At 39.2% G+C, this 27,039-nt stretch overlaps 1 long non-coding RNA gene across 1 annotated transcript in view; it reads right to left on the bottom strand.

Annotated features, from left to right (window-relative positions):
* Window positions 1–21,652, bottom strand: part of LOC122446190 — a 162,663-nt gene extending 141,011 nt beyond the window's left edge. Inside the window, exon 1 of the long non-coding RNA XR_006270807.1 lies at window positions 21,561–21,652. This is a non-coding gene — a long non-coding RNA (uncharacterized LOC122446190). The remainder of the gene's footprint in view (window positions 1–21,560) is intronic.
* Window positions 21,653–27,039: the final 5,387 nt, after the last annotated feature.

Raw genomic sequence — 27,039 nt, 5'->3', positions numbered from 1 at the left:
ATAAGCATACAGAAATTAGTTGCATTTCTATACACTAGGAATGAAACATCTGAAAACTATAAAAAGCAATGCCATTCACAACATCAAAAACAATGAAATACTGAGGAACACATTTTACCAACCAAGTGAAAGATATGTACAACAAAAAAATATAATGCCTGCTAAAGGAATAAAATTAGACATAAAAAAATGGAAAGATATCCTATATTCATGGATCAGCAGAATTAATATTGTTAAAATATGCATACTACTCAAAGCTGTCTATATAGTCAATGCAACCCATATCAAAAACCCAATAGAATTTGCCACAGAAATAGAAAATAAATCCCAAAATTGTACTGAACCACAAATAATCCTGAGTAGCTAAAGCAATTCTGAGAAAGAACAAAGCCTTAGATATCACATTCCTGATTTCAAATCAGGAATATACTATAAACTCAACAGTACTTAAAACAGTATTAGTATTTCTTTAGGGAAATTTAAGAACATTCACACTAAGTAGAATATATAAAGGTCTTATTTTAGGTTACATTGGTGCTGCCAAACACAATTTTTTTTAAAAAAGTTTCATTTTTCAGAACTTTTCCTACATTTGGAGTTATGGATAAGGGATTATGGAACTCTATGAAGTTTCATTAATAGTGGGTATAAAAGCTTCTTCCATTCCCATGGGATCTTTTCATCCCTTTGATCCCTCCTGACTGTTCTGGCGACTGTGTCTAGATGTGTACTTCCTACCAGGTTCAAATAATCAATTTTGTAAAATGTAACTGCATTACTGAGGGTTTCCTACAGGCTGAGTGAATCAAGTCTCTTTCCCAGACACAGCACTTCTGAGCAACAGCACATTTCAGGCTTGCCTGAACCCTATTCATAAGTGGCAATCCTAAAGACAAAAAAAAAAGTCGTAGAACTGGAGACAAGAAAGTACAGTGAATTACAGTGTATTTTTAGACTTGGTTTCATTTTTACTACTCACCATTAACACATTGTTCCTGGTCTAGTCAGAAATTCACATAGAGTCAATGATCACTGTGTCAGACACCTGGTTCTTACAGGTATATCAATATAACTGCATTTATACACCATGGCAACTCAGAGAAGATGTGATAGTTCCCCACACTATTTAGGTTAGGAGACTGAGGTTCAAAGAGAAGAAATAATGTAGATAATGTTGAACAGCCAAGAATTAAGTAACTGATTTGCTTCCATACAAGCAAAATAATTAGTGCAATTATTCCTAGTCACAGGCTTTCTGCCTCCATGTCAAAATTCAATGAATTTTAAACTGTGCTGGATTCCAAAGAGCTTATATATTTTTCAGGACAATATATTCAAATTGTCAAAGAAGTTAAGACCTCCTCTCCATGTCCACTCTCAGATGGCATTTGGAAGTTCCAGAATCAATATTTCTTTAAGCATCAAAATGGCCCAGAGCCAACTGGTGAGACAACAAACTTCCTTTCCCCAATCCAACTCATCAGCATTTAACTGTGCCAACATGGCACAAATGTACCTTGGATGCAAAGTAAAACATTCAGTCCAAATCAAGAGGGTTTTGACCAACATGATGCCTAATAGCTTGTGTGATTTTCTCTCTACACATATGCCAACCCCCTAAGAACTATCTAGGTCCTTGTGACCTCAAATAAATGACTCCTTGTGAGTTTGGATATTCACTTCAGGTGAAAATAAGCTCTGTAGACCATAAAACATGTTGCCATCTTTCTGTGAAATAAATGACACATTATAACAAATGCCAAGAAAAATTATCATATTACCTTCCTTCATAACTCACTTGTCTAATAGTCCATATTATTACTTCTAAGCTCCATTTTGGTTTGTATAGCCTTCTAGGTGAATATCTGATCTTCTTAAAGATGTATTTCCCAGAGTCAGTGGGGAAGGGGTTTGGGTTCAAAACAACTGACCCCTTCATTGGTCTCAAGCCAGTGACAGCAGAATCAGTATATTCTGGATCAATTTAAACTGAATTTATACAATTTTTAAAGCACAGGAATGCAAATAAGCTACTATCAGTCTTTACCTTTAATCTTCTTTCAATGTTTCTATTTTAATTTTTAAAAGAGGCCTTTTAAATAACTGCAGCTCTTTCAATTGCTTTACCAATCAGTATAGGTATTTTTCATATTTATATCTTATTTCTCATAAAATCTTATCTCACATTTGATAAAAACCTTATGAAAAAGGCATCACAAGTAAACAGAAACTGAGTACCTAGTTCAGTTCAGTCACTCAGTCGTGTCTGACTCTTTGCAACCCCATGAATCGCAGAACGCCAGGCCTCCCTGTCCATCACCAACTACTGGAGTACCTAGAGGCTTCCTCGGGTTCTCTCAGCTTCTAGGTGACAAAGCCAGGACCTGAATGGAACTTTCTACCACCAAAACTTCTGCTCTTCCTCACCAGACTCAGTGGCCCAAAGATGACCAGGTCTTTATATTTTGGATATAAGGGAAAAGGACTAAATTGAAAAAGGCTCACATGGCTATCCCCTGAAGGTATGAACTTGGACAACCCACTGAGCATATCTGTACCCCCATTTCTTCCATCAAAAATGGAAATAGCCACAATCTTTCCCTGCAGAGGGATTCCCTGGTGGCTCATAAAGTAAAGAATCTGCCTGCATGGCAACCCACTCCAGTATTCTTTCCTGAAAAATCTCATGGATGGAGGAGCCTGGCATGCTACCATCCATGGAGTAGCCAAGAGTTGGACACAACTGAGAGACTTCACTTCACTTTCCCTGCAGAATCTTCAGCTTGGCTTCCTGTTTTTACTCTTGCTATTTACAATTAATTCTTCAAGCTGTAGCCATAGGAATATTTCTTAAACATTAATGCCCTTTGCTTGCTTCCCAAGGTGTCTCAGTGGGTAAAGAATCACCTACAATTCAGGAGACGCAGATTTGATCCCTGGATGGGGAAGATCCTCTGGAGGAGGGCGTGGCAACCCACTCCAATGTCCTTGCCTGGAGAATCCCATGGACAGAGAAGCCTTATGTGCTACAGTCCACGGGGTCACAAAGTGTCAGACACAACTGAGGTGACTGAGCATGCATACATTCCTACACACACCTCTAATACTTTGTACATAGAATCAAATAATGAAAAATTTTTACTCTTACTTACAAGGCCCTACAAGATCTAATCTACATTGCCTCTTTAATTTTATTGTGTGAAGTGAAATGAAGATCACTCAGTCATGTCTGACTCTTTGCGATACCATGGTCTGTCCACGGAGTTCTCCAGGCAAGAATACTGGAGTGGGTTGCCATTCCCTTCTTCACAGGATCTTTTCAACCCAGGGATTGAACCCAGGGCTCCTGCATTGCAGGCAGATTCTTTACCATCTGAGCTACCAGGGAAGCCCACTCCCTATTCAGTCACTGCACTATAGCTATCCTGGCCTTTTTCACATTTCTCAAACAAACCAGTCTCACTTTTGCTTCACAGTTTTTACTCTTACAGTTGCATCTGCCTGGAATGTTCTCCCCATGGCCATCCCATTCTCCTTGTTCAGGTCTCACCTTAAAATCCATCTCCACAGAGAGGGCTGCTCTATTCTTTCTAAATATCTCTATATAATATCTATCTGTGTCCTTCACCTCAATCTTGACCCATCAAGTTCTTTATTTCCATAACACTTCTCATAAATTACCTTGTTTCTTTGTTGGCTTTTCATCTATTTCCCTTCTTCCCATTCTCCACCCCTTAACTATGATACATGCTCCGTGAAAGCAGAGATTATTGGTCTTATTTACCATTCCATCTCTATTCTCTATTGTGTCCCTAATACCTAATAACAGTGTTTGGCACATGATAGGACCTCAAAAAATATTTGTTAAATGACCCCAAGCCACCTGCAAAAAGCCACATAAATGAAAGATTATAAATTCAGATCTCAAATTTGTGAGTATTTTCTTAGTATATAAGCCAAAGCTAATTGTCCCACTGTTTAAAAAACTGGTATTATTAAGTATGGGTTTTTTAAAAGAAGAAATTTTGGAGAAAATCATTTTTAAGTATTAATGCAGCAACTGAGGTCACATATGCCATCTGTGGAAAACAGCCTTGACACTAAAGTAAGACTGTAAGACTATAGGACCTGGATCAGTCAAGGTACTTAATCATTAGTTTGCAATTATATATTTACTTTAAGGAAATGAAACAATACTTAGTTTTTACTCATTCCTCTAATTTCGACCTTATCAATTTAGATCACCTATAGATGCACATAATTTCCCTATTAAAATCTCCTCATCTTATCCACCTCCTCCTTTGCCTTCCCTTCTCAAAACTCTTCAGGATTATGAAAAATTACTCTGCTATCTTAGGCAAGAGAGGAAGAGAAGACTTAGCCCTAGAAAGAAAAGTTCCCCCTCCTCTCCCTACCCTCTAGGAGTGAAACAGAAACTGATACCAATGTATTGAGCTACCAAAGATGACTCCAACTCAAGATTTCCCCTTCTTTAAGCCCCACATAGGCTTCTACTCGAGGCCAAGCAACTTGCTTTCAATAATTCTCTATATTCATTGAATCCTAAGTTTTTTGTTTGTTGCTTGTTTATTCTTAATTTATTTTTAATTGGAGGATAATTGCTTTACAATACTGTGCTGATTTCTGCTGTATAAAGACATGAAACAGTCCTAAGCATACATACATCCCTTCCCTCTTGAGCCTCCCTCCCACCACCCCCCATTCCAGCCCTCTAGGTCATGACAGAGCACTGAACTGAGTTCCCTACACTATACACCTTCTTCCTGATAGATTGAACCTTAAGCTTTTAATCACAACTAAGTGGTTAATACCTTTGAACAAGAGCTATATCTTATTTTACTCCCAAAGCATAGAACTTAATTGATGTCCAAAAACACTTATATTTAATTTCTGTCAGTTAATATAAATCAAGCATATCTAATTATACTCATCTTCTTTGATATTCTCTACATTTCTCATAATCTCATTACTAGGCCTACAAAGAGAAGACCAAGTACTAGCACGTAAAATACTGAAGTGCAGAAAAGATTCTCTTAAAAAATTGCTTTACTGCAGAGCTTGTAAAACTGAACATTAATTGATGCAAATGTGCTTACATATATTTTAATGTTTTTATTTTGAGGTTAATTTTAAAAGTGTTGATATTTTATTTTTCAGAAGAGACATTTTCTTTATGCCTGTGTTAGCTTATTCTAATATTGCTATTTGTTTAATACTTTTCCACAAGAAGTCTCTTTATACCCACTAAACAACTCAGAAATGACCTTGCCTGAAAGAAAACCATGTAAGAATAAAGCAATGAGGATAAAGGAAAGAATCATTCATTAACAATACTTAGAAAATATAATGTTTTATACTATTATTCTAAATATTAATTCCTTCTAGTTCTCATTAATCAAATCATAGAAGCTGAAGGAATTATAACAAGAGATTACTTCAACTCTCCTCTTACTTCCCTTAGTCACTGAGAAATGTGATATATTCCTTTTCATCTCCACCCACCAGCTTCCTTGAGGAATTTTCCCTTGTGGGGATTCTCTCTCATTTTGAAAACATTCCCTCCCTCACTTAATTTTGTAATCTTTAGGGGAACTCTTTAGAAAATCATGCCTATTAGTCTGACAAAATGTTTTTTCATCTCAAAGGCTTTACTTCCCAAGCACTACCTTTGAGCTAGGAAGTATTAAGAAGCTATAAAAGATCCCCTGAATGAGTAGAAGGCAGGAACTCTTAGTCAAGCTTCACTGTTTTTGTAGCTACTTCTATTTCTACTGCTAGACTAAGCTTTGGAATTAACAATAACTGCAGTCAGAAAGCATAAAACCTTAGATAGAGGAAATTAATCAACTATTATTTACATACAGCTTTGTTCTTCTTTTTAAAAATAAAACAACTTGATTTCAAAGCACGGTCTTCAAAGATATTTTCTTTTTGAATATTAACAGAAAAATAATCTTATTTTTCTCAATTAGCTGACCTATCCACCTATATTCAAGAACTATTACCTGTCATTAAGTTAAATAAAGTATCCCTTTGATACCTAAGTTGAATGAAAACACATAAAATTACCCATCTGAGGAGTATCTCAATTGCAAATCACACCTTCATTTTTCAACTGTGACTTTTAACTTAGGGTCTTAAATTTTGTTTTATTAAAATACAATCCCATACCAGTCAGGTAAGCTGCTACTTTTGTTAACTATTTTTGTTTCAGTGACTGCTTTTTCAGATTTTCAAATGTACCCCAGATGTCATAAGCAATTGATTCATATCTCATCTTTCAAGCCATATTAACATGGAGTGCCTATTTAACTTGAGATCTCTTTAATTCAGTCAGCAAAGCTGAAAAGAATAGGCATTAAGGACATTTTAATGCAGAACTATATCTAAAACCTGCTGAACTTTTCATAAATATCAAGATCTTCATCCCCATCATTTGGAGAGGCAGGCACAAAAGACTCTGTTAGAACATGTTTACACAGCCGTGAATATTTGTCCCTAGGAACAAATTTTGAGAGCTTTCAATATAAAAACTATTATAAAATAACTATAAAAGTATCAATAGCTTGAGAGAAAGATGTTGCAATGTCAAAGGAAAATAAAGTTAATCTGTTGAAACAGACAATCTGAGGTGAAGCTCTGCCCTGGAAGGCTGGTCCCTGAGAACCCCATTTCAAGTGGAACTTGAGCTCTTGGTTGTATTATTCAGACTCTAGGAGGCCCTCTCCATAAAGTCACGTGCCTCCTCTTCTTCATACTATCAGCTCCCACTTTACTGTTTTTGTTTGATATTATAAATTCTAAATCCATAAATTTGAGTACAAAATGCACAGACACAAATTAGCTTACTTTAAATTTGCTTAGAAGAACAGACTTCCCCTGGCTATCTTAAATATTTCCTAAAAAACTGAAATTCAGGCTTGCATTCAAGGGACCACTGCACACCCAATTAGGAGAACTGTTAAGATTCTAATAATACTACAATCTTCTGATTTAAATTTGGCAAATATTTTTCTGGCATAAAGAGACTTTAGATACTTTAGTTGCAATCTGAATCAACTTTCAAGTTTCTAATTATCGGATTCATATATTTCACTCTAGTCCGTGAGATTTAGAATTTCTATATAGACTTATCTCCAAAAAAATTCTGTGTCTGAGACTAATATCTTTGAAGAGTGCACAAAATATGGAATCAGTTGGCCACATGAGGAAATATCTGGCCATGTATTTGAAGGGCAAATCAAAGGAAGCCAAGAGGCAACATCTGGTATTTGTCAGCTGGCTTGCCAGGAGGAAGCAAGAGGTCTATGAAGGAGTTGCTGAGATGCCAGGAAAATCTGAATTAGAACAGAAGATTGACGTAGGATGCAATGAAGCAGCTAGACTAATAATAGGAAGGCAGAGACAAAAATTTCTATCACCTCTGGACAGGTAACTATAATCTAAAGAAGATTAAGCAGACTATTAGCAGATTTTCCTTTTTTGGCAATGGCAGGTATAGCAAAACACTGAAACATTTCCCCTCAATCCCACTGTAAATAATCTATTAAAAGAAGAGGAGCAGTGGACAAGTCAAGGGTATTTAGGCATTGTTTATGATGATGGGCTACATGGTGGGAGAACATTAGTTCACAGCAGAACTACAGAAAGCCATTGCCAATACTCAAGGCAAGCATGTAAGATGAAATGTATTTACCAAAATCTAGAATCTAAACTGATAAAGTAAAAATATTACAAGCATGCTCAGCCCCACACGGGCTATCACTTAAAACATCAAATAAAAGACAACTTAGGGTCAGCTGGAAAGATTGATTTATAAGAAGTAGTTATCCATTATGAGTCTACTGTATTTTTAATATTTCAAAACTATCTGCCATACATCTTCTCATTTGATCTTCTTAACTACTCTGAGAGGTAGGCTAAGGAGGTATTATCTCATTTGAAGATGTATAAAACAAAATTAGAGAGACTCAATGATAGAGAAAACATTGTATTGGATTTAATAAATGACTGGGAAGAAAGGTCACCATAAAGAGTGGTGAGGTTTTGTGTCAGATGCTCCTGACAAGCAAAAAGAAAGAATCACAATTAAAATGTACTTATTAATATTATTCTCCTAATTCATTTGAGTCTGCTGTATATCCAATAATTACCTCAGTAAAAACACCTCAGTTAAAATGACACTCAGCTCCCATGTCTCTCTATATTCTTACCATCCCTTCTTTTTCTTCATTGTCCTTATTAAAACTTTCTGATGTATGCATTTATTAACTATTTGCCTTCTATACATTTGACTAGAATGCAAGCTGCATGAAAGCAGTGATGTTTTCTGATGTTTTCTGTGATGTTTTCTGTCATATTCACAAATATTTATTAACTTTATATTCATTGATATGATCTAGGGATTAAATATAAGGTTAATAAATATTTGTGAATTTGTGAAATATTAATAGATGATTTGAAAGTCTCATATGTTAGTTACTTTAGAGATCATCTTACTTATTGGATCCAGATCTTTGAAATATCAAAAGATGATGCTAGACCTAAGAGATCAGTGGTATATTGTTGAGACAGTTCTGTTTACATTTACTCAGAAAATATTCGGATATACTGAGTTTTAGCCAAAAGTTTCATTTCTTTTTTTTTTTTTTTGTAAGATGGCTCTAGTAGCAGCACTTAGCTGTCTTCAACTTCATTTGAAACAATTTTGTTAGACTGTATTGTGACAGCTGTCATATCAGTGTGCATTAAAAAAAAAAACATCAAATCTGGAGATTTTTTACATAGCTCTTTTAATATTGAAGGTGGAAGAAAAATCAACATTTTGGCATATTATGCTTTATTATTTCAAGAAAGGTAAAACTGATACACACAAGAAAAGATTTATGTAGTATTGGCAAAAATGTGACTGACTGAACATGTCAAAAGTGGTTTGGGAAGTGTCATGCTGGCAATTTCTCACTGGATGATGCTCCATGGTTAGGTAGGCCAGTTGAAGTTCATAGCTATCAAACTGAGACATTAATTGAGAGCAATCAGTGTTATACCACATGGGGTGATAATCAACATACTCAGAATATCCAAATCAAGTGTTAAAAAATCACTTGCACCAATTGGGTGATGTTAATCACCAATGTTTGGGTTCCACATAAGCTCAGTGAAAAAAAGAAACCTTCTTGACCATATTTCCACATGTGATTCTCTATTGAAATGCAGTGAAAACATTCCGTTTTTAAAACGAATTATGACACTCAGTATGCCAACAAACCATAAAACTCAGCAGTGGCCACAAGACTGGAAAAGGTCAGTTTTCATTTCAAATCCCAAAGAAAGGATGCAAAAGAATGTTCAAACTACTGCACAATTGCACTCATTTCACATGCTAGCAAGGTAATGCTCAAAATTCTCCAAGCTAGGCTTCAAGAGTACGTGAACAGAGAACTTCCAGATGTACAAGCTGGATTTAGAAAAAGCAGAGGAACCAGAAATCAAATTGCCAACATCTATCAGATCATAGAAAAAAATAAAGAATTCCAGGAAAACATCTACTTCTGCTGTAGTCATGAAATTAAAAGACACTAGCTCCTTGGAAGAAAAGCAATGACAAACCTGTTGCTGTTGCTCAGTTGCTCAGTTGTGTCCGACTTTTTGCACCCGCATGGACTATAGCACGTCAGGATTCCCTGTCCTTCACCACCTCCCAAGCTTGCTTAAACTTATGCCCACTGAGTTGGTGATGCTATCCAATAATCTCATCCTCTGTTATCCCCTTCTCCTCCTGCCTTCAATCTTTCTTAGCATCAGTGTCTTTTCTGATGAGTTGGCTCTTCACATTAGGTGGCCAAAGTATTGGAGCTTCAGCCTCAGCATCAGTCCTTCCAATGAATATTCATAATTGATTTCCTTTAGGATTGACTGGATTGATCTCCTTGCAGTCCAAGCGACTCCCAAGAGCCTTTTCCAACACCAAGGTTCAAAAACATCAAACCTAGACAAACCTCAGTTCAGTTCAGTTTAGTCGCTCAGTCATGGCCAACTCTTTGTTACCCCACAGACTGCAGCACCCCAGTCTTCCCTGTCCATCACCAATTCCCAGCACTTGCTCAAATTCATGTCCACTGAGTCATTGAAACCATCCAACCATCTCATCCTCTGTTGTCCCCTTCTCCTCCTGCCTTCAATTCTAGATGGCATATTAAAAAGCAGAGACATTACTTGGCCTACAAAGGTCCATATAGTCAAAGCTATGATTTTTCCAGTAGTCATGTGCAGATGTAAGAGCTGGACAATAAAAAAGGCTGAGTGCCGCAGAACTGATGCCTTCAAACTGTGGTGCTGGAGAAGCCCCTTGAGAGTCCTTTGGACTGCAAGGAGATCAAACCAGTCAATCACCCCAAATATTCATTGGGAAGACTGATGCTGAAGTTCCAATACTTTGGCCACCTGATGCAAAGAGCAGACCCATTGGTAAAGACCCTGATGCTGGGAAAGATGGAGGGCAGGAGAAGGGGATGACAGAGGATGAGATGGTTGGATGGCATCACCGACTCAGAGGACATGAATTTGAGCAAACTTCAAGAGATGGTGAAAGACAGGGAAGCCTGGTGTGCTGCAGCCTATGGGGTCGCAAAGAGTTGGACATGACTGAGCAACTGAAAAACATCAATGACAGATGATAAAAAATGGATACTGTACAATACTGTAGAATGGAAGAAATCATGGACAAAGTAAAATAAGCTACCATCAACCACACCAAAAACCACTCTTCATTCAAAGAAGGTGATATTGTGTATACGGTGGCATTAGAAGGGAATCATCTTTTATGAGCTTCTTCTGGAAAACTAGACAATTAATTCCAAAAAGTACTGCTCCCATTAGACCAACTGAAGGCAGCACTCAATGAAAAGTGTCTGGATTTAGTCAACAGAAAATACACATGATCTTCCATAGGATATCTCAAGACTGCATCTTTCTTTCCTGACCAGGCAAAAACTGTTACAGATTGGCTGAGAAGTTCTGATTCATCCATGGTATTCATTGAACATTAAACCTTCAAATGTCCATTTATTTCAGTCTTTATAAAGATCTCTTATTGGAAAATAAAATTTTCAATTCCCTGGATGACTGCAAAAGTCATCTGAAAGAGTTCTTTGCTCAAAAAAGATAAAAAGTTTTGGGAAGATGGCATTATGAAGTTGCCTTTAAAAGAAAAAAAAAAAAAGGCAGAGGATAGTAAAACAAAACAGCGAATACACTGTTCAATAAAATTCTTGACAAAAATTTTAAAAAATGTGTCTTCTAATTTTACTTAAAAAACAAAAGGAACTTTTTGGTCAACCTAATATTTAATAGATGTGGATGATGGGAGAAGGTACTGTTGGGCATACTTTTGAAACATTTTAACATGGATTTCTTCATGGAAATTGTCCTGAAAAAGAGGCCAAAATTATCTCATTCTGACCACTAACTGAATGTTTTCAAGAGGAAAGTAACAGCAGACTGAATTTTATTTTCATCTACTGTGAAACTATCTCTGGCTACAAAAAAAGTAGAGATTCTAATAAGGAATTAACACTTGAAGTTTTATATGTGTATAGCAAGACACTTGGGACTTCCCTGTAGCTCAGCAGTAAAGAATCTGCCTGCCAGTGAAGGAGACACAGGTTCAATCCTTGGGTTTGGAAGATCCTTTAAAGAAGGAAACAGTGGCCCACTCCTGTATTCTCTGGGAAATCCCGTTGACAGAGAAGCCTGGCAGGCTACAGTCGATGTGGGTCACAAACAGTTGGGCAGGACTTAGCAACTAAACAACAAGAAGACACTATTTGTTGAAAAGGCCTCTGAAACAGTGGAGCAGGCACAGACTTGGAAACAAACGATCTGCAAGGACCTCAAGTGCATTAGTCGCTCAGTTGTGTAAGGACGTCAAGTCTCCACTTATTCCCAGTTGTGGGACCTTGGGTCACTCACTTCATATTCTTGAACCTCCATTCTTCCTCTGGAAAATGGCACTATGAGTGTCTACTCACAGGAATGCTCTAAGGGCTAAATGTAATTTTAATGTGTGAAAGTTGTCGGGTTACTAAAAATTGATTACAGCAATAGAATTTATGCTTATTTCCATATTCCCTGGTGGCTCAGACGGGTAAAGCGTCTGTCTACAATGCAGGAGACCCGGGTTTGATCCCTGGGTTGGGAAGATCCCCTGGAGAAGGAAACGGCAACCCACTCCAGTACTCTTGCCTGGAAAATCCCATGGACAGAGGAGCCTGGTGGGCTGCAGTCCATGGGGTCACTACAAGTCAGACGTGACTGAGCGACTTCACTTTCACTTTCTTTGTAATCAAAGAAGAGTGAATCAACTGATTTTATTTATGACATAAAGTTAAATAAATTAATTCAAAAGGAAGAAGGGAAGTAATTTGGAAGACCTTAAATCAAAAAAACAAAAACCATTTTTGAAACTTAACATCTTTTCCTTGCATTAAAGAGAGCCAAATACCTGCACATTGTCATCAAAAACAGAATGGCTGAAAGGCAGATTCAAAATCTCTCTCCTGGTGTCTGAGTTCAACTGTGGCCTCTCCTGAGCTCTTCCATAGCAAGGATTCTTCTCCTTACAAGCGTTTTTCAGAACAACACAGAAAGTGTCTGTTCCTAAGCTTCAGAAACGTTGGATTTTGAGGAAGCTCCTTTGAAAGATATCAAGGGAGGCATTAAATTAACATGAATGAAAAGGGATTAGGCACATGGTTTCTACAAGTTAGCGGTTCTTCGCTGGTTATTGAGAGACTCCCTCCCTTATAGGTCCCAGATAGAACAATGTTCCCTAAAGCTTAAGAAAGCAGGAGAGAGATGAAGTTAAAAGTATACCCCAGTTGAATGCTGGAAACGGGGTGCCCAGAGGGCAGCCTGGCATCACAGGCTTGGTGAGTGACACCTGAGCAATCACACAGGGCCCATAAGTCATACTTGTGAAGACCAGTCTGTTTCAATGCTGTGTCGCCTCTGCCTTGAAATTATTAAGCTTTTCTTCAGGGGCCCACAGTGGCATTTTTCTCTGGGTCGCGCAAACCACAGAGCAGGCATGGCCCAGAGGAATCTCAGGGAGCCCTCCAGTCGCCACAAGAAACTGACTGACTAAAAGCAGAAGAGCTGCCAAGAGGGGCTGTGGTGACTGTTTCCACCCCGAGACACCACCACCTCCGGGGTGTCCTGTGCTAAACCTGCAGGCGTCCCTGCGGTCCCCGCCCCACCTGAAGAAGCCTCACAGGAGCAGCTCGGGCCACTTCCGGCCCCGGGAGGCCTGGGCGGTTCTCTAGAGCCGGCCTGGTGAGGCGAGGCGGGCGGCAGACGACCACAGGCCGCCAGCGCTCTCTGCGGCGCCCTGCCGGGTCCTTCCTCAGCGCCCGGATGGCCCGGGGCAGCTGGGGGACCAGCGTTCCACGGCCCACGCGCCTCTCCAGGCCCAGCTCCGGGGGCTGGGTTGGCCCTCGGACAGGCCTGGGGCGCTGGCCTCCGAGCTCCTCTTTCACCTCGACGCCTGAAGGGACACGCCCGGTGCGCGCAGGCTCAGTGCCCCGTCAGCCCCGGGTCGCAGGGCAGCTTTCCCCAGCCGGCCGCCGCCAGCGCACACCTGTTCTCCTGCAACCGCCTTCTGACCCCAATTTCTACATTCACCTAAGCTCAGTCTCGCAAAAAAAAGAAGAAGAAGAAGAAGGCAGTTTGTAAAAGAAACGAATTGGGATGAAACGTTTTAGACTTCTTTCCCCAGTTGACAACTCCTCTATAGTCAGTCATCCCTCCAGTCGCACCCAAGCCCCTCCAAGGAGTCCGGGTGCCTGAGCGTTCCCCTGGCAGCACCCTTCCCCTATCCTCTAACCTCCTGGGCGTGAATCCTGGTTAATCTACGTTCTCAAACAACAGACACTCAAACTGTTCCTCAGAGAGTCCAGTCTCTTCAGAATCTTCCCAATTTTTTTTTTTTTTTTTAACGTTACAATGAACTATGGTGTTGGAGAAGACTCTTGAGAGCCCCTTGGACAGCAGGGAGATCCAACCAGTCCATCCTAAAGGAGACCAGTCCTGAATATTCATTGGAAGGACTGATGTTGAAGCTGAAACTCCAATATTTGGCCACCTGATGAGAAGAGCTAACTCACTGGAAAAGACCCTAATGCTGGGAAAGACTGAAGGCAAGGCGGGAGGAGAAGGGGATGACAGAGGATGAGATGGTTGGATGGCATCACCGACTGAGTGGACATGAGTTTGAGTAAACTCCGGGAGTTGATGATGGACAGGGAGGCCTGGTGTGCTGCAGTCTATGGGGGTCGCAAAGAGTCGAACACGACTGAACGACTGAACTAAACTGAACTGAAAAGGGGGAGTGAGAAGAGGAAAGAAGGGAGCGGGAAATTCAGTCCGTTTCAGCCTAGGCTGCTGGGAGGTGTTCAGCTTGAAATGACAGCTCGGTCTGCGCTCCAGGGATTTCACAGCCAGGATGGAGATTTGCACGATCCCAAAGTGCCATCTAGAGGCGGGCCTGCGAAACAACAGCCTCCTAATCCTTTCTGCTGATAATTGTCATTTGCAAAAACGCACGTTCAGGATCACAAGACACATTTGTATTTTCTCTTCTCAAATCAGCCGGCCTAAACATTCATGACTTGGAGGAAGGGAACATGTTCGGGGTTTTAGGACAGAAGAATAGAATGATATAGCTTGGCGTTTTGAAAGGATCCCTTGGGCTACTATGTGGCATGTAGTCTTCTAGATGGAGGGTGGATTCCGCTGGAAGAACAGGCAGAAAACTTGTGCAACAATTTAAACAGAAGATGAGGGAGAACGCTACCCGAGGGTGGCATTTGCGAGAGAAATGGCTGGATGCAGGAGTATTTTGAAGGATTTGGTGAAGAATTGGATGTAGCACATTGAAGAAAGATAGGGTCAAGGATTATTCCAAAGATTTTACGTGAACAAATAAAATAGCTATGTTGCCAGTTCCTATGTTAGGCACCACCAGAGGCAACTCAACCCAAGGGCATCCTGTAACTCTATGCAAATAAAACCCAAGCAGGTAAAATCTCACATGAGGTGAGGTAAGAGAAGCTGGCCACCCCCCAGTCCCTGACTGAGGATGCATCCCTTTTTGTCAGACCTGAGCCGGGGAGAAGGAGAAACCTCAGTGTTAAAATAAGTTCAAAGTATATAGTCTCATATGAGAATGTAGATGATAATCATAACTCACTACTTTGTCTTATCACATCAGAGCCATGAAAGACTATATGATGGGACAAGAAATATTCCAACAGAGAGAATTTCAAAGTGGGCGTGGGAGGTAATAAACCTGTTTGATATTACTCTTCCATGAGTCTGGCTTTTTCTATATTAACCATGTTGCTAGCTATTTTTATCATGTATGCATCCCTCATTGTGTTTTATAATGCCTTGTACAATGGAAGCCCTCATGTGTTTATTTGTTTGTACGAGTATTCAATGAGCAACTGTTATGTGCCCAGACATTTGGGGGACAGAAATGAATAAGACCTGGTCTCTTAAGGACACATAAACTTAACGGATGATATCACCAGTAGCCAGGAAAACTAAAGTATACTCTTTGAATGTCACCAAAACTAAGGGAAGATTGTCAGGGAAACTGGAAAGAGACCCAATAAAAAAGCTATTTGACCTACTCAAGGAATAGGTTATCTTTAATGTGTGTTTCTTTTGTTACTTAATGAAAATACCTACATTTAGAAAACACAGCAGTGTTGAATTTGCATACCAGAAAATTCCATGAACAAGGGCAAGTAGCTGTCTTTTAATGTTTGGAGAGTGCGGATGTCCCCAAAACACAATTCAAATGCTGGAGGGCAGTTGTTTTCCCCAAAGAAAGCACTTCTCACATCCCAGAGTCTGGCTTTTGGGTAGACCTTTAGGTATTCCTTGATTGTGTCTAGTCCCAGTCTTCCTGATAAACATCCCATTTCAATTTACTGGTGCTTGAATGCTATACTAAGTAATTCGTGTTTTAATCCTTAAAATTTAGCCCCAGCTAAAATACAGGTGTCTCTGAACAGAGAGAATATGTGTCAGGAAAATAAAATTTGAAACAAATCTCCTTCCAACCCAGAAAATCTCTCCACAAAAGTAAAAGAGAAAGAAAACAACTGAATCACTGAGTAAGTATTGAAACAGAATGTGATGAGCATTACAGGAAGTCCTTGAAGGCATTGCAAAGACAGAAATAAAGTTTGCCCTTCTAGGTAGCTGGGCAGATACAACCCATTACATACATGTGCTCAAGACCACTGAAGACTAGCTGTCAAGGAAGAGGATTCAACAGCACTATTTGTCATTCAGTCTGTGAAAGTTGGACTGTAAAGAAGGCTGAATACCAAAGAATTGATGCTTTCAAATGGTGATGCTAGAGAAGACTCTCAAGAGTCCCTTGGACTGCAAGGAGAACAAACCAGTCCATCCTAAAGGAAATCAACACTAAACATTCATTGGAAGGGCTGATGCTGAAGCTGAAACTCCAATACTTTGGCCACCTGATGAGAAGAACTGACTCATTGGAAAAGACACTGATGCTGGGAAGGATTGAAGGCAGGAGCAGAAGGGGCGACAGAGAATGAGATGGTTGTATGACATCCTTGATTCAATGGACATAAGTATGAGCAAACTCCACATGATAGTGAAGGATAGGGAAGCCTAGCGTGATGCAGTCCATTGGGTTGCAAAGAATTGGACATGACTTAGCGACTGAACAACAAAAATCCTATATTCACATGGTAATCACCATGACCGTCTGTGTTTATTACTTGGCTCTGTCTAAAATGAAAGTAAATTTCTCATATGTTTATGAAAGGAGGTATCTTTGCAACTAGGAGTGAAGTGCTCACTGAAGTGCTCTACTCTCCCACAGAAACTGGGCCTCTGCAGTGTCATCTTCCTTAATTGGTTATATTTAAAAGAGACGACTCCCAGGATTTTGAGAGAGACATTTTTGACAAGATTTACATACATTTCAGAGAGATGGATTTTTGAAATGTTCAGTTCATTTCACTTCAGTTCAGTCTCTCAGTAGTGTCCAACTCTCTGCAACCCCATGAATTGCAGCACTCCAGGCCTCCGTGTCCATCACCAACTCCCGGAATTTACCCAAACTCATGTCCATTGAGTCGGTGATGCCATCCAGCCATCTCATTCTCTGTCATCCCCTTCTCCTCCTGCCCTCAATCTTTCCCAGCATCAGGGTCTTTTCTAATGAGTCAGTTCTTCTCATCAGGTGGCCAAAGTACTGGAATTTCAGCTTCAGCATCAGTGCTTCCAATGAACACCCAAGACTGATTTCCTTTAGTATGGACTGGTTGGATCTCCTTACTGTCTAAGGGACTCTCAAGAGTCTTCAACACCATAGTTCAAAAGCATCAATTTTTTGGTGCTCAGCTTTCTTCACAGTCCAACTCTCACATTCATACAAGACCACTGGAAAAGTCATAGCCTTGACTAGACAGAACTTTGTTGGCAATGTAATGTCTCTGCTTTTTAATATGCTGTCTAGGTTGGTCATAACTTTCCTTCCAAGAAGTAAGCGTCTTTTAATTTCAAGGCTGCAATCACCATCTGCAGTGATTTTAGAGCCCCAAAAAATAAAGTCTGACACTGTTTCCACTGTTTCCCTATCTATTTGCCATGACGTGACGGGACCAGATGCCATGATTTTAGTTTTCTGAATGTTGAGTTTTAAGCCAACTTTTTCACTCTCCCCTTTCACTTTCATCAAGAGGCTTTTTAGTTCCTCTTCACTTTCTGCTATAAGGGTGGTATCATCTGCATATCTGAGGTTATTGATATTTCTCCCGGCAATCTTGATTCCAGTTTGTGCTTCTTCCAGCCCAGCGTTTCTCGTGATTTAGTCTGCATATAAGTTAAACAAGCAGGGTGACAATATACAGCCTTGGCATACTCCTTTTCCTATTTGGAACCAGTCTGTTGTTCCATGTCCAGTTCTAACTGTTGCTTCCTGACCTGCATACAGGTTTCTCAAGAGGCAGGTCAGGTGGTCTGGTATGCCTATCTCTTTCAGAATTTCCCACAGTTTATTGTTATCCACACAGTCAAAGGCTTTGGCATGGTCAATAAAGCAGAAATGAATGTTTCTCTGGAACTCTCTTGCTTTTTCGATGATCCAGCAGATGTTGGCAATTTGATCTCTGATTCCTCTGCCTTTTCTAAAACCAGCTTGAACATCTGGGAGTTCATAGTTCATATATTGCTAAAGCCTGGCTTGGAGAATTTTGAGCATTACTTTACTAGCATGTGAGATGAGTGCAATTGTGTGGTAGTTTGAGCATTGAAATATATCCACCTTTAAAATGATTTACATACATTTCAACGAGATGGAAAAATAACTTAAAATTGCAAGGTTTCTAAAGTAGATGGTCTGGGGAAAGGGAGGGGTGTGAAGTCTCTTCCTTTATTTTCAACAGGGAGAATTAAACCTCTTATTTATAATTTATGTTATATTTTCCCTTACAACTACTGGTCAATCACACATAAGTATGCTAGAATTTTATAGGCAATTGTCTGAAGGCAAGTTCTCATAGAGAAGAGGAAGGGACTGCATGGGTACCAAGGGGCCTTTCCTGAGTACCAAAGGGTTGCACTGAAGCTGGAGAACAGAGAGGAGACCAAGGCCAGCAGGTGGACACAACTCCTATTTCATCATTTTTCACTTGTCATTTATTTTTGAAACTCATTTGAAAATCCTTCCAACTGTAACCTTCAATCTTTCCTCCAGTTCCTGAAAACCCAAACTTCCTCCTCAAAAACAAATTAGAAATCATGCTAACAGATCTAAGAAACTGCCCTGACTCAGTTTGACTAGTGAGATCAGTCTTTCAGTTGTTTTAAAAAAAAAAAAGGACTCTGAGACACTACAAATTCAATAAGCACTACAAATTCAATAAACACAACAATGTTTAGAACCTTCAGCTCAGAAGTGTACTCCTGAGGACTATTCCATGACACATCAAAGATGTTTCTTTCTCAGAGAAGCTGCTCTCACATGTACACACATCATAGCATTAGTATGCCTTAAACATAATCCTACCTAGAGCTTTAGGTCCCTGAGATTTGCTGAAATGTTTCATGGACCAGAATTTCCCATTTTATATTTATAATTCTCTAATATCAGGGAATTTGCCATTTTCCTCCTGGACCCAAATCTTAGAAAATAATATCAGGGGCTTGCATCCATGTGTTCATTCAGCCATCATTTGCTCTGTGTCAAGTATGTGCCAGCAAAAGTCCTGAATGCTGGGGAGAGCATTCACAAATTCACAAATTCACAACCCCTGCCTTCTGGGAACTCAAAAAATTCTCAGATTCAAAGAGGAATAGGACTGTATGCTATAAGTCAGGCAACTAACTACAAACTACTCAGACTTGGTAAAAGTGCAATTTTCAAATGGCTGAATGATAGACAAGGTACAAGATGAACTGAAGTACAGGGTGTGTGAGCAGTCCAGACTGTTGGGCACTCTCTTCCAGGTCAAGACATTTAATGGAGGAAAAAGAATCAAAGGGAAGATTCGCAAAGAAGAAATCTGAGATAGGTAAATTACTTTCTTCTACTGCAACTTTCTTGAATTCTATGTGCACAGATTTCAAAATTCAGCTCTGCAACCTACTAGATCTTCAAAAATTTAGCCTTACTTAATGACAGTTTTTTCATGTGTCATGTGGGGATAATAATAATAGTCATCTCAGAGGGGTGTTGCAGGTACTAAGTCAAGTACTTTTGGTTTAGAACTTATCAGAGTTCCTGCTACACAGAAAAGACAGCTGTTATCAAATTATGATTGCTATTAATTTGATTAATAATACAGTAATAATAATAACACATAATGCAAATGAGACTTAGTTTCCCCTTAGAGGTAATAGTCTTCCTTTTTTATTCAAAATATATTTTAAAATTCTAGGCAGAATATTTAAGTAAATTCACTGCTACATATAGATATCTTTGGAAGATATGTAAGAAACAAAAGAACCTCTGAGAAGACAGAAAAGTACATGGGGTCAGAAATGAGAAGAAGACTAAACTTATTTTAGTTTTGTGTGGATTTTTACCCTGTAAACACCTTACCTACTTAAAAAATATTTTTAAAAACATGCAGATCAATTTTTGGCTGTGTAGAAAAATTATACATGAGAGGTCTTTATAGGAGAGTGATGATAACACTTTTAATGAATTAACATTCTTTTAAACTACTTGATATCTGTTTGCTTGTTCAGTCCTCACACACAATGAGAGGAAATGTCAATTTCTGGAAATAAAAAAATGAGACACAAGGAGGCTGAATAACATGCCAAAGATTAATCAGCTAGCAAGAAACAGCTGAGATTTTGATCCATACAATCTGGCTGTGTATGTGTTGTATGATATAAACTAAGTCTCTATATGACTACAGTTGGATGTGACCCCAGGAATGTCAAGGGCCAACAGAAAGTTGATGCTCTGCTACTCCTCTTCACTAGCCCAACGCTGTGGTCTGTTGATTGGACACATTTAACAACCTATTGATATCTATGACTCTTACGTGAATTCCACAGATTGAAGTCATTTCACAGGGGAAATGAAGAATAAAAATTGAAGAACTGAAAAAAGTATCTGTTGTCTGAGCATCCTAAACTACTGCATCATCCCTTTACCCAAATTAAATGTCAGAATTCAAAAGCTAATAAAAAATCAGTGAGTCTTTTTCCTGGCTCTTCCAACAATCTGAACATTATTTTTTGAGATCTGTCTGCTCTACACCTGCCAAGTGAATTATTAAATTTATGAGAGCGAAGCTAAGCCAGAGTTACTGATCAGTGAAATTGGTTGCAACTGGGTGGAAGAACTGCACTGCTGAGAACTCCGGCAAATGGCAACATCACTCAAAGCATGCAGGATCCTGCTGTGCAAATATGACTAAGTCACATGCACTTGGATGCCTGAATGCCAGGGGCTCAGGGGACAGACTATTTTATGAGCCTTGTAAAACGTGTGTACAATGCTGGGCCGATTGCTCCTCAAAGTAATAACATTAGAGTTTAAGAGAATTTGGCTCAGCTCTGGAACTGGCCTTTGTTTATAAAGATGCATTAAATAAAAACCTACTTTTTAGAGAACATCCTAGTAAAATAACTTTTACACAAGGGAAAAAAAAACATTTTTTCCTCTTTTTTGCGTCTATATGAGATGATGGATGTTAAGTAAACTTATTGTGGCAATCATTTCATAATATATGCAAACCAAATAATTATGCTGCATACCTTAAACTTATGCAATGCTGTATTTCAATTATATTACAATAAAACTGAAAAAAATAGTGTTTATTTATTTTAAGACCTAATTTCCAGAACTTAAACCTATTATTTGTAACTACTTTTTTCACAGCTTAGGTAAATCATGTTTGTATTTTTTTATTTCTTGTTCAAGAGTTCAGAGTCTAATAGGACAGTAGAACCAAAACGTAATTCTAACAGACCTGACAAGTGCTGGCAGAAGAATGATCCTTCCAGAAGTCCACAGAGCTTCAGGCAAACACACTGTTGACAAATACCTGGTCATTGATTCTGGTCTCTCCCTCGCGACATGAGAGTATGATCAATGTTCTGTTCTAGCACCGGGAATGTTATAAATGATTCTCTAAACTGAACTACAAAATTGCCAGGTTCTTTGGAAATAGAGATGACAACTCCAAAAATAAATGAGCAATGGTGTACAATAACTGAGTTTCCTGATTTGGCATGGCCAAAATCAGCCATGTTGAAGTTTGCCAGTGGTTTATCAGCTTATTGGCCTGGTATCAGCACATCCCAAATGAGATCCCATGATGGACTGAAATCTCATTCTGCTTCTGCTTCATTGACCACACTGGAATATAAACTCAGCCCTTCTTAGAGCCACAGAGATACATCTCACCAATGAAAAATTCCTGGTGAGTTAGTCACTATTATAACTGATGCAGAATTCCTAAATTTATGGGTTAGGGGAATTTTCTAAACTCTCAGCTAAACTCATGCTATTTCATCTCTATTATAAATTAATTTTTAAGCCTTATACAAAAGATTACCTATATGTAGTCATTTTCCCTTTCTCTCAAGAATGTTAATAAGGGCTAACATTTTTCTGATACGTTAGGAAGTTTTCAACTCATTCCTTATATTCAGCTATTTGACAAAATCTTTGCAGTGCACAAGTGGAGATTGGTATACATTTTCAAAAATAGAAATTTCCTATTATCAAGGTAATCTTTAAGATTAAATGATCCAGAGTCATCAGTGTATATACATGAACCATTTCTCGTTGATAAAACAACAGTAACAGCTGATAAGTCACATAATCCTAGCAGACCAGTGTAAGCAGAGTTTGCCCTTCAGACCGTAATATTAGAACATGGATTTGGATGTGTAAAGCCCTGGTTACCTTGAATTTAATTTCCTCCATGAAAAATTCCATTTAATCCTCCCCAAAAGAATCTCAAACTCCATGTATCTAAGATAGCTTGATGAAATTTATAGAGCTACTAACGTGCAAGGAGCCATGGAGAAACAAGGACAGTGAGATTACTAAAATCTTAACTGACAAGCAAAATTCTAGAACAAATGGCATTGCCTTTAATTAATAGAAGTTAATGTGCAAATCTGAGTAGGAGAAAAAGAGTTCAGAGATACTCTGATCAGAACAAAATAGACCAGAGTGGCTGAATGCCTCCATGACCACCCTTCTAGCTTCACCTCCATTCAATTTTGCCAGCTAAGATAAATTAGGCTCCTAAAACTTTAAAGTGTGTAGTTTAAAAGAGCATGTTAAACTGATAACTGATGGCATTATAAAAACACTATTTGTTGACTCCTTATAAGTTTGATATAAACAGAGATGGCCTGGCTAAGCTTACTATTATGATTTCTAAGCTGGTCTCCAGCTGTCTCATTGGTCCAAAACTACAGAAAGTACTTGGGCTGAATCCACTCATAGAATGAGAATTGTAGATATAAAATATAAATTAACTCCACATAAGAACGGCTCTGTAGTCACAGACCCATTAATACATCTGCTTGTAATTAAAAAACAATAAAGTGTTATACGCAGCTCAAGTTAAGTCCAGAATAATTAAATCAGGGCCGCATTATTGGTAGTAAATAGAGCACAGATAGCCCTGGCACAAGGTAGCCGTTTAATTCTTAAAATATTTAAAGACCGCGAACTGTGATGGCTCACCAGGAAGGGAAATGGATGATATACTGGGTATTTGAGAAACATGAAGGAAGTAGTATTTATAACAGCAGTAGAATTGTGTGACTCTTGCTAAACTCAACTAAAGCCTTGCAGAAAGGTGAAAAGAGCTGAGAGTGGTTAATCGGTGATTAAAAGCTACATTGTAGCATATAGAAAACTCTCATTCCCTTCAATGAAAAGAAAGAAAGCTGAGGACAGGACTCAGGAATTAATTTTAGGAATAGCCAAGCTCCAAAGAAAGTTAAACTCAAACAAAGCAGGTCTGTTGTGCCTAGACGAGGGTTCTGGTTGGAAAAGAATGGAATCTCGAAAGTATTTATTAGAACTGCATTGCAAGTTAACTTCTCTCTGCTCTGTCTTGCCTCCCTTTTTAACCTTCCACAGATGTGAGCCCCCCAAATTCTCCTTATAAATATCTGGCATATTAACTTTCATCTCAGAAAGAAAAACAAAACCCCTCAAAAAACAAAAACCGAAACAAGCAACAGACACCATGTTTGAAGACTGTGCAAACCTGCAAAAAAGTGCTATATGTTGTTCAGGCATACATATATAATTAGGTTATGAAATGGGTCAAGGAATGAAAAATACCAACTGAGTATAGAGGTTAATTCTGGGAAGGAATTCAGGGGACAAGAATGGGGCCTCTGTCCAAATCTGTAATGGGTGTATTTTTAAAAGGAAAAAGAAAGAAGGAAGGAAGGAGAGAAATGGAAAGGAATGAAGAAAGCAAGAAGAAAAAGAAAGAGTCAGAGGAGGGAAGGAAGAAAGAATGGAGGGACGAAGAGAAGGAAGGCAGAGGGAGGGAAGGAAAGAAGGAAATCACAGTATAGTGAAATGTTAAGGTTTGGCCAAGCTGAGTGATGACTGAGATTTTATTTTCTTTGTATTGTTTCAAACAATACTAAAAGGCTTTCATTTTTTTTTTTAATTGGTAAAAGCCCAATATTTGAAACATAGAATCTAAAGCAGCTCTGAGTCCTGCCCCCTCCCTCCTTGGCCTGGGGCCTTCATAAGCCTCAGTAGAACACACTTTATAAAGGACTCAACTGAACGGTGAGATTCAACTGAAGGTGAGTGGTCAGAGCGTTAATTTCTTCATTTCATGTCGTGTGAAAAAGCACATGGATGTCTAAGGACTTAAGTTTTAATTTGGGTTCTGACACAGGCTACTTATGTAACCCAAAGCAAAAAGTATAATTCTTTAGGGTTTAAAGTGAAAGAAGTAAAAATGAAAATTGATCAGTCGTAACTGACTCTTTGCAACCCCATGGGCTATACAGTCCATGGAATTCTCCAGGCCAGAATACTGGAGTGGGTAGCTGCTCCCTTCTCCAGGGGATCTTCCCAACCCAGGGACCAAACCCAGGTCTCCCACATTACAGGCAGATTCTTTACCAGCTGAGCCACAAGGGAAGCTCCAAGTTAAAGAAAGTGAAAGTCTGAAGTCCCACCCATATCTAGTTAAGAGTCTATGAACAGAGTTGTCCCTTCTGCTATGAGGCTTTCTACTGCTTATTGCACTGGATAATAAAATTGTGATCTGTGTATGCATGCTCAATTGTGTCCAACTCTTTGTGACCCTATGAACTGTAGTCCACCAGGCTCCTCTGTCTATGGGATTTTTCAGGCAAGAATACTGGAGTGGGTTGCCATTTTCTACTCCAGGGGATATTCCTGACCCAGAGATCAAACCCGCATCTTCTGTGTCTCCTGCATTGGCAGGTGTATTCTTTACCACTGAGCTATATGGGAAGCCCAGCTGATTACACTGGATAATAAAATTGTGATCTAGATTCTAGTAACTATTCAACAGCAGCAACACCACCTTTGGAAGCTATGTCGAATCTCTCACTGTCCTTGGGCACTATGGCAGCCACTGAATAAAGAGCATGCTAAGTAAAGGAGAGAAAGATCTTGTGACCACAGAAGCCTCTTAAAGAAGTGGGTTGTGACCCATTTGAGTTATTAATCTTCTCTGTCCCCTTAGCGCACTGCTGAATGTGGGAGCTCTATGATAACCCTTGTCTGATTAATCCAGCCTTTCCTTGTTTCTCTTAGGATGTGTTCCCCTTAACCAGATTATATAAGGCAGGAGAAGAAAACAACTGTATCCCACAAACATATTCTCCCCTGTAGACTTTCTTTTTTCAAGCCGGTTTGTTGTTTCATATAAAATTTCAGTTTGGATATCTTCAGATGGAGTCAAGATTTTTACAATCACCATAGAACTCTCCTATACAGCCTCATTAACCAGCATTATACTCAGTCTGTACTTCCCAGGTGGTTCAGTGGTAAAGAATTCACCTGTTAATACAGGAGACTCACTCAGTTCAATCCCTGGGTCGGGCAGATCCCCTGGAGAAGGAGATGGCAACCCTATCCAGTATTCTTGCTAGGGAAATCCCACCAGGCAGAAGAACCTGGTGGGGCTATAGTCCATGGGGTCTCAAAAGAGCCAGACGTGACTTAGTGACTAAACAACAACAACAACATACTCAGTCTAATTGCCTAGACTGGTGTTGCCTCCCCGGCCCCAGAAGTTTATAACATGTCTAAAAGCAGGGATTATGCCTTCATTCATTTAATTCTTAATCAATAAAATCACTAGATGCCAAGAACTGGACTGTTTCCTGGGGCTAAAGACATTAAAAAAAAAAAAATCTGTTCCTGCTTTAGAGCTCACAGGCTGTCATTAGAGACAAACATTAGAAACATGTATAAGTGAGCTAGGAAAGTGAAGGAAGGCTAAAGCCATTGGAAGACGGGAAAGAGGCTATCAAGACAAGTTTCCAGGAAGCTTTCCTAAACTACGTTTAGAAAATAGATGCCCAGGCAACTGACGAAAAGACAAAACATCATTTCTAAAACTACAGAGGCAAGAAATGTAAAGCGAGGCAGCCTGGGTAGAACATCACAGGTGGGAGAATGACTAAGCTAACACTGCAAGTTCTAACATTTACTAGGTAAGTAACCTTGGACACTTTGCTCAGCCTCAGGTATGGAGTGCAGATAACACTTCTTTCTTAATATTTTAGTAAGGACTTACTATGCTAACATTCACTGAAGTCCCTGCAGAGCACCTGGCACATGGGATGCACACAAATGTTGGCTCAGTGTGGTTCCCCTGGCAGTTCCGTGACTACTCTCCGTCACCTTCAATGGGCTGTCTGTGGGTCGCCATGTGTCGTTCCTAAAGGCTACCATCTGACATATTTCTTTTCAATTATCTGCCACTAGATTGTAAGATCCTTGGGAGCAAGGTCTTTGCAAGTTTTATTCACTCTTGAATCCCCAGAATGTCAAACAGTATCCAGGACATAAAGAGTACTCAGTCAGTATTTGTTGAATGGATGAATAGAAGTGTGCACTACAGACCTGAATAGAGAATCTTAAAAAAAAAAAAAGAGTCTCTGAAATGAAGGAAAAGTCCTAAAACAGTTTAATTAAATAGTTCTTTACGATCTGGTCTCCCATTTGTAAGGTCCCCGTGGGCAAAGGCCAGACTGTCATCCTAGCTGGTGGTTCCACTGACCAAGGGAGGAGATAAAAATTCCAGAGAGGAAGCCTGAGAAAGGCCAAAACCCAAACCAGCCAGAATTTAGTGGGAAACTAAAGCCTAAGGAGCTGGTAGAAGCATTTGGACCATGGTGCAGCCAATTGTTCAAAGTATGTAATCATATTTGAAACTTGTTCTTAGGTGCTGGAGTAAGTAGCACATAGAA

Source organism: Cervus canadensis, chromosome 8, assembly GCF_019320065.1.
Source record: "Cervus canadensis isolate Bull #8, Minnesota chromosome 8, ASM1932006v1, whole genome shotgun sequence".
Taxonomy (NCBI): Eukaryota; Metazoa; Chordata; class Mammalia; order Artiodactyla; family Cervidae; genus Cervus; species Cervus canadensis.
Note: the sequence above shows the minus strand (reverse complement) of the source record. Positions and strands in the feature narration are given on the sequence as shown.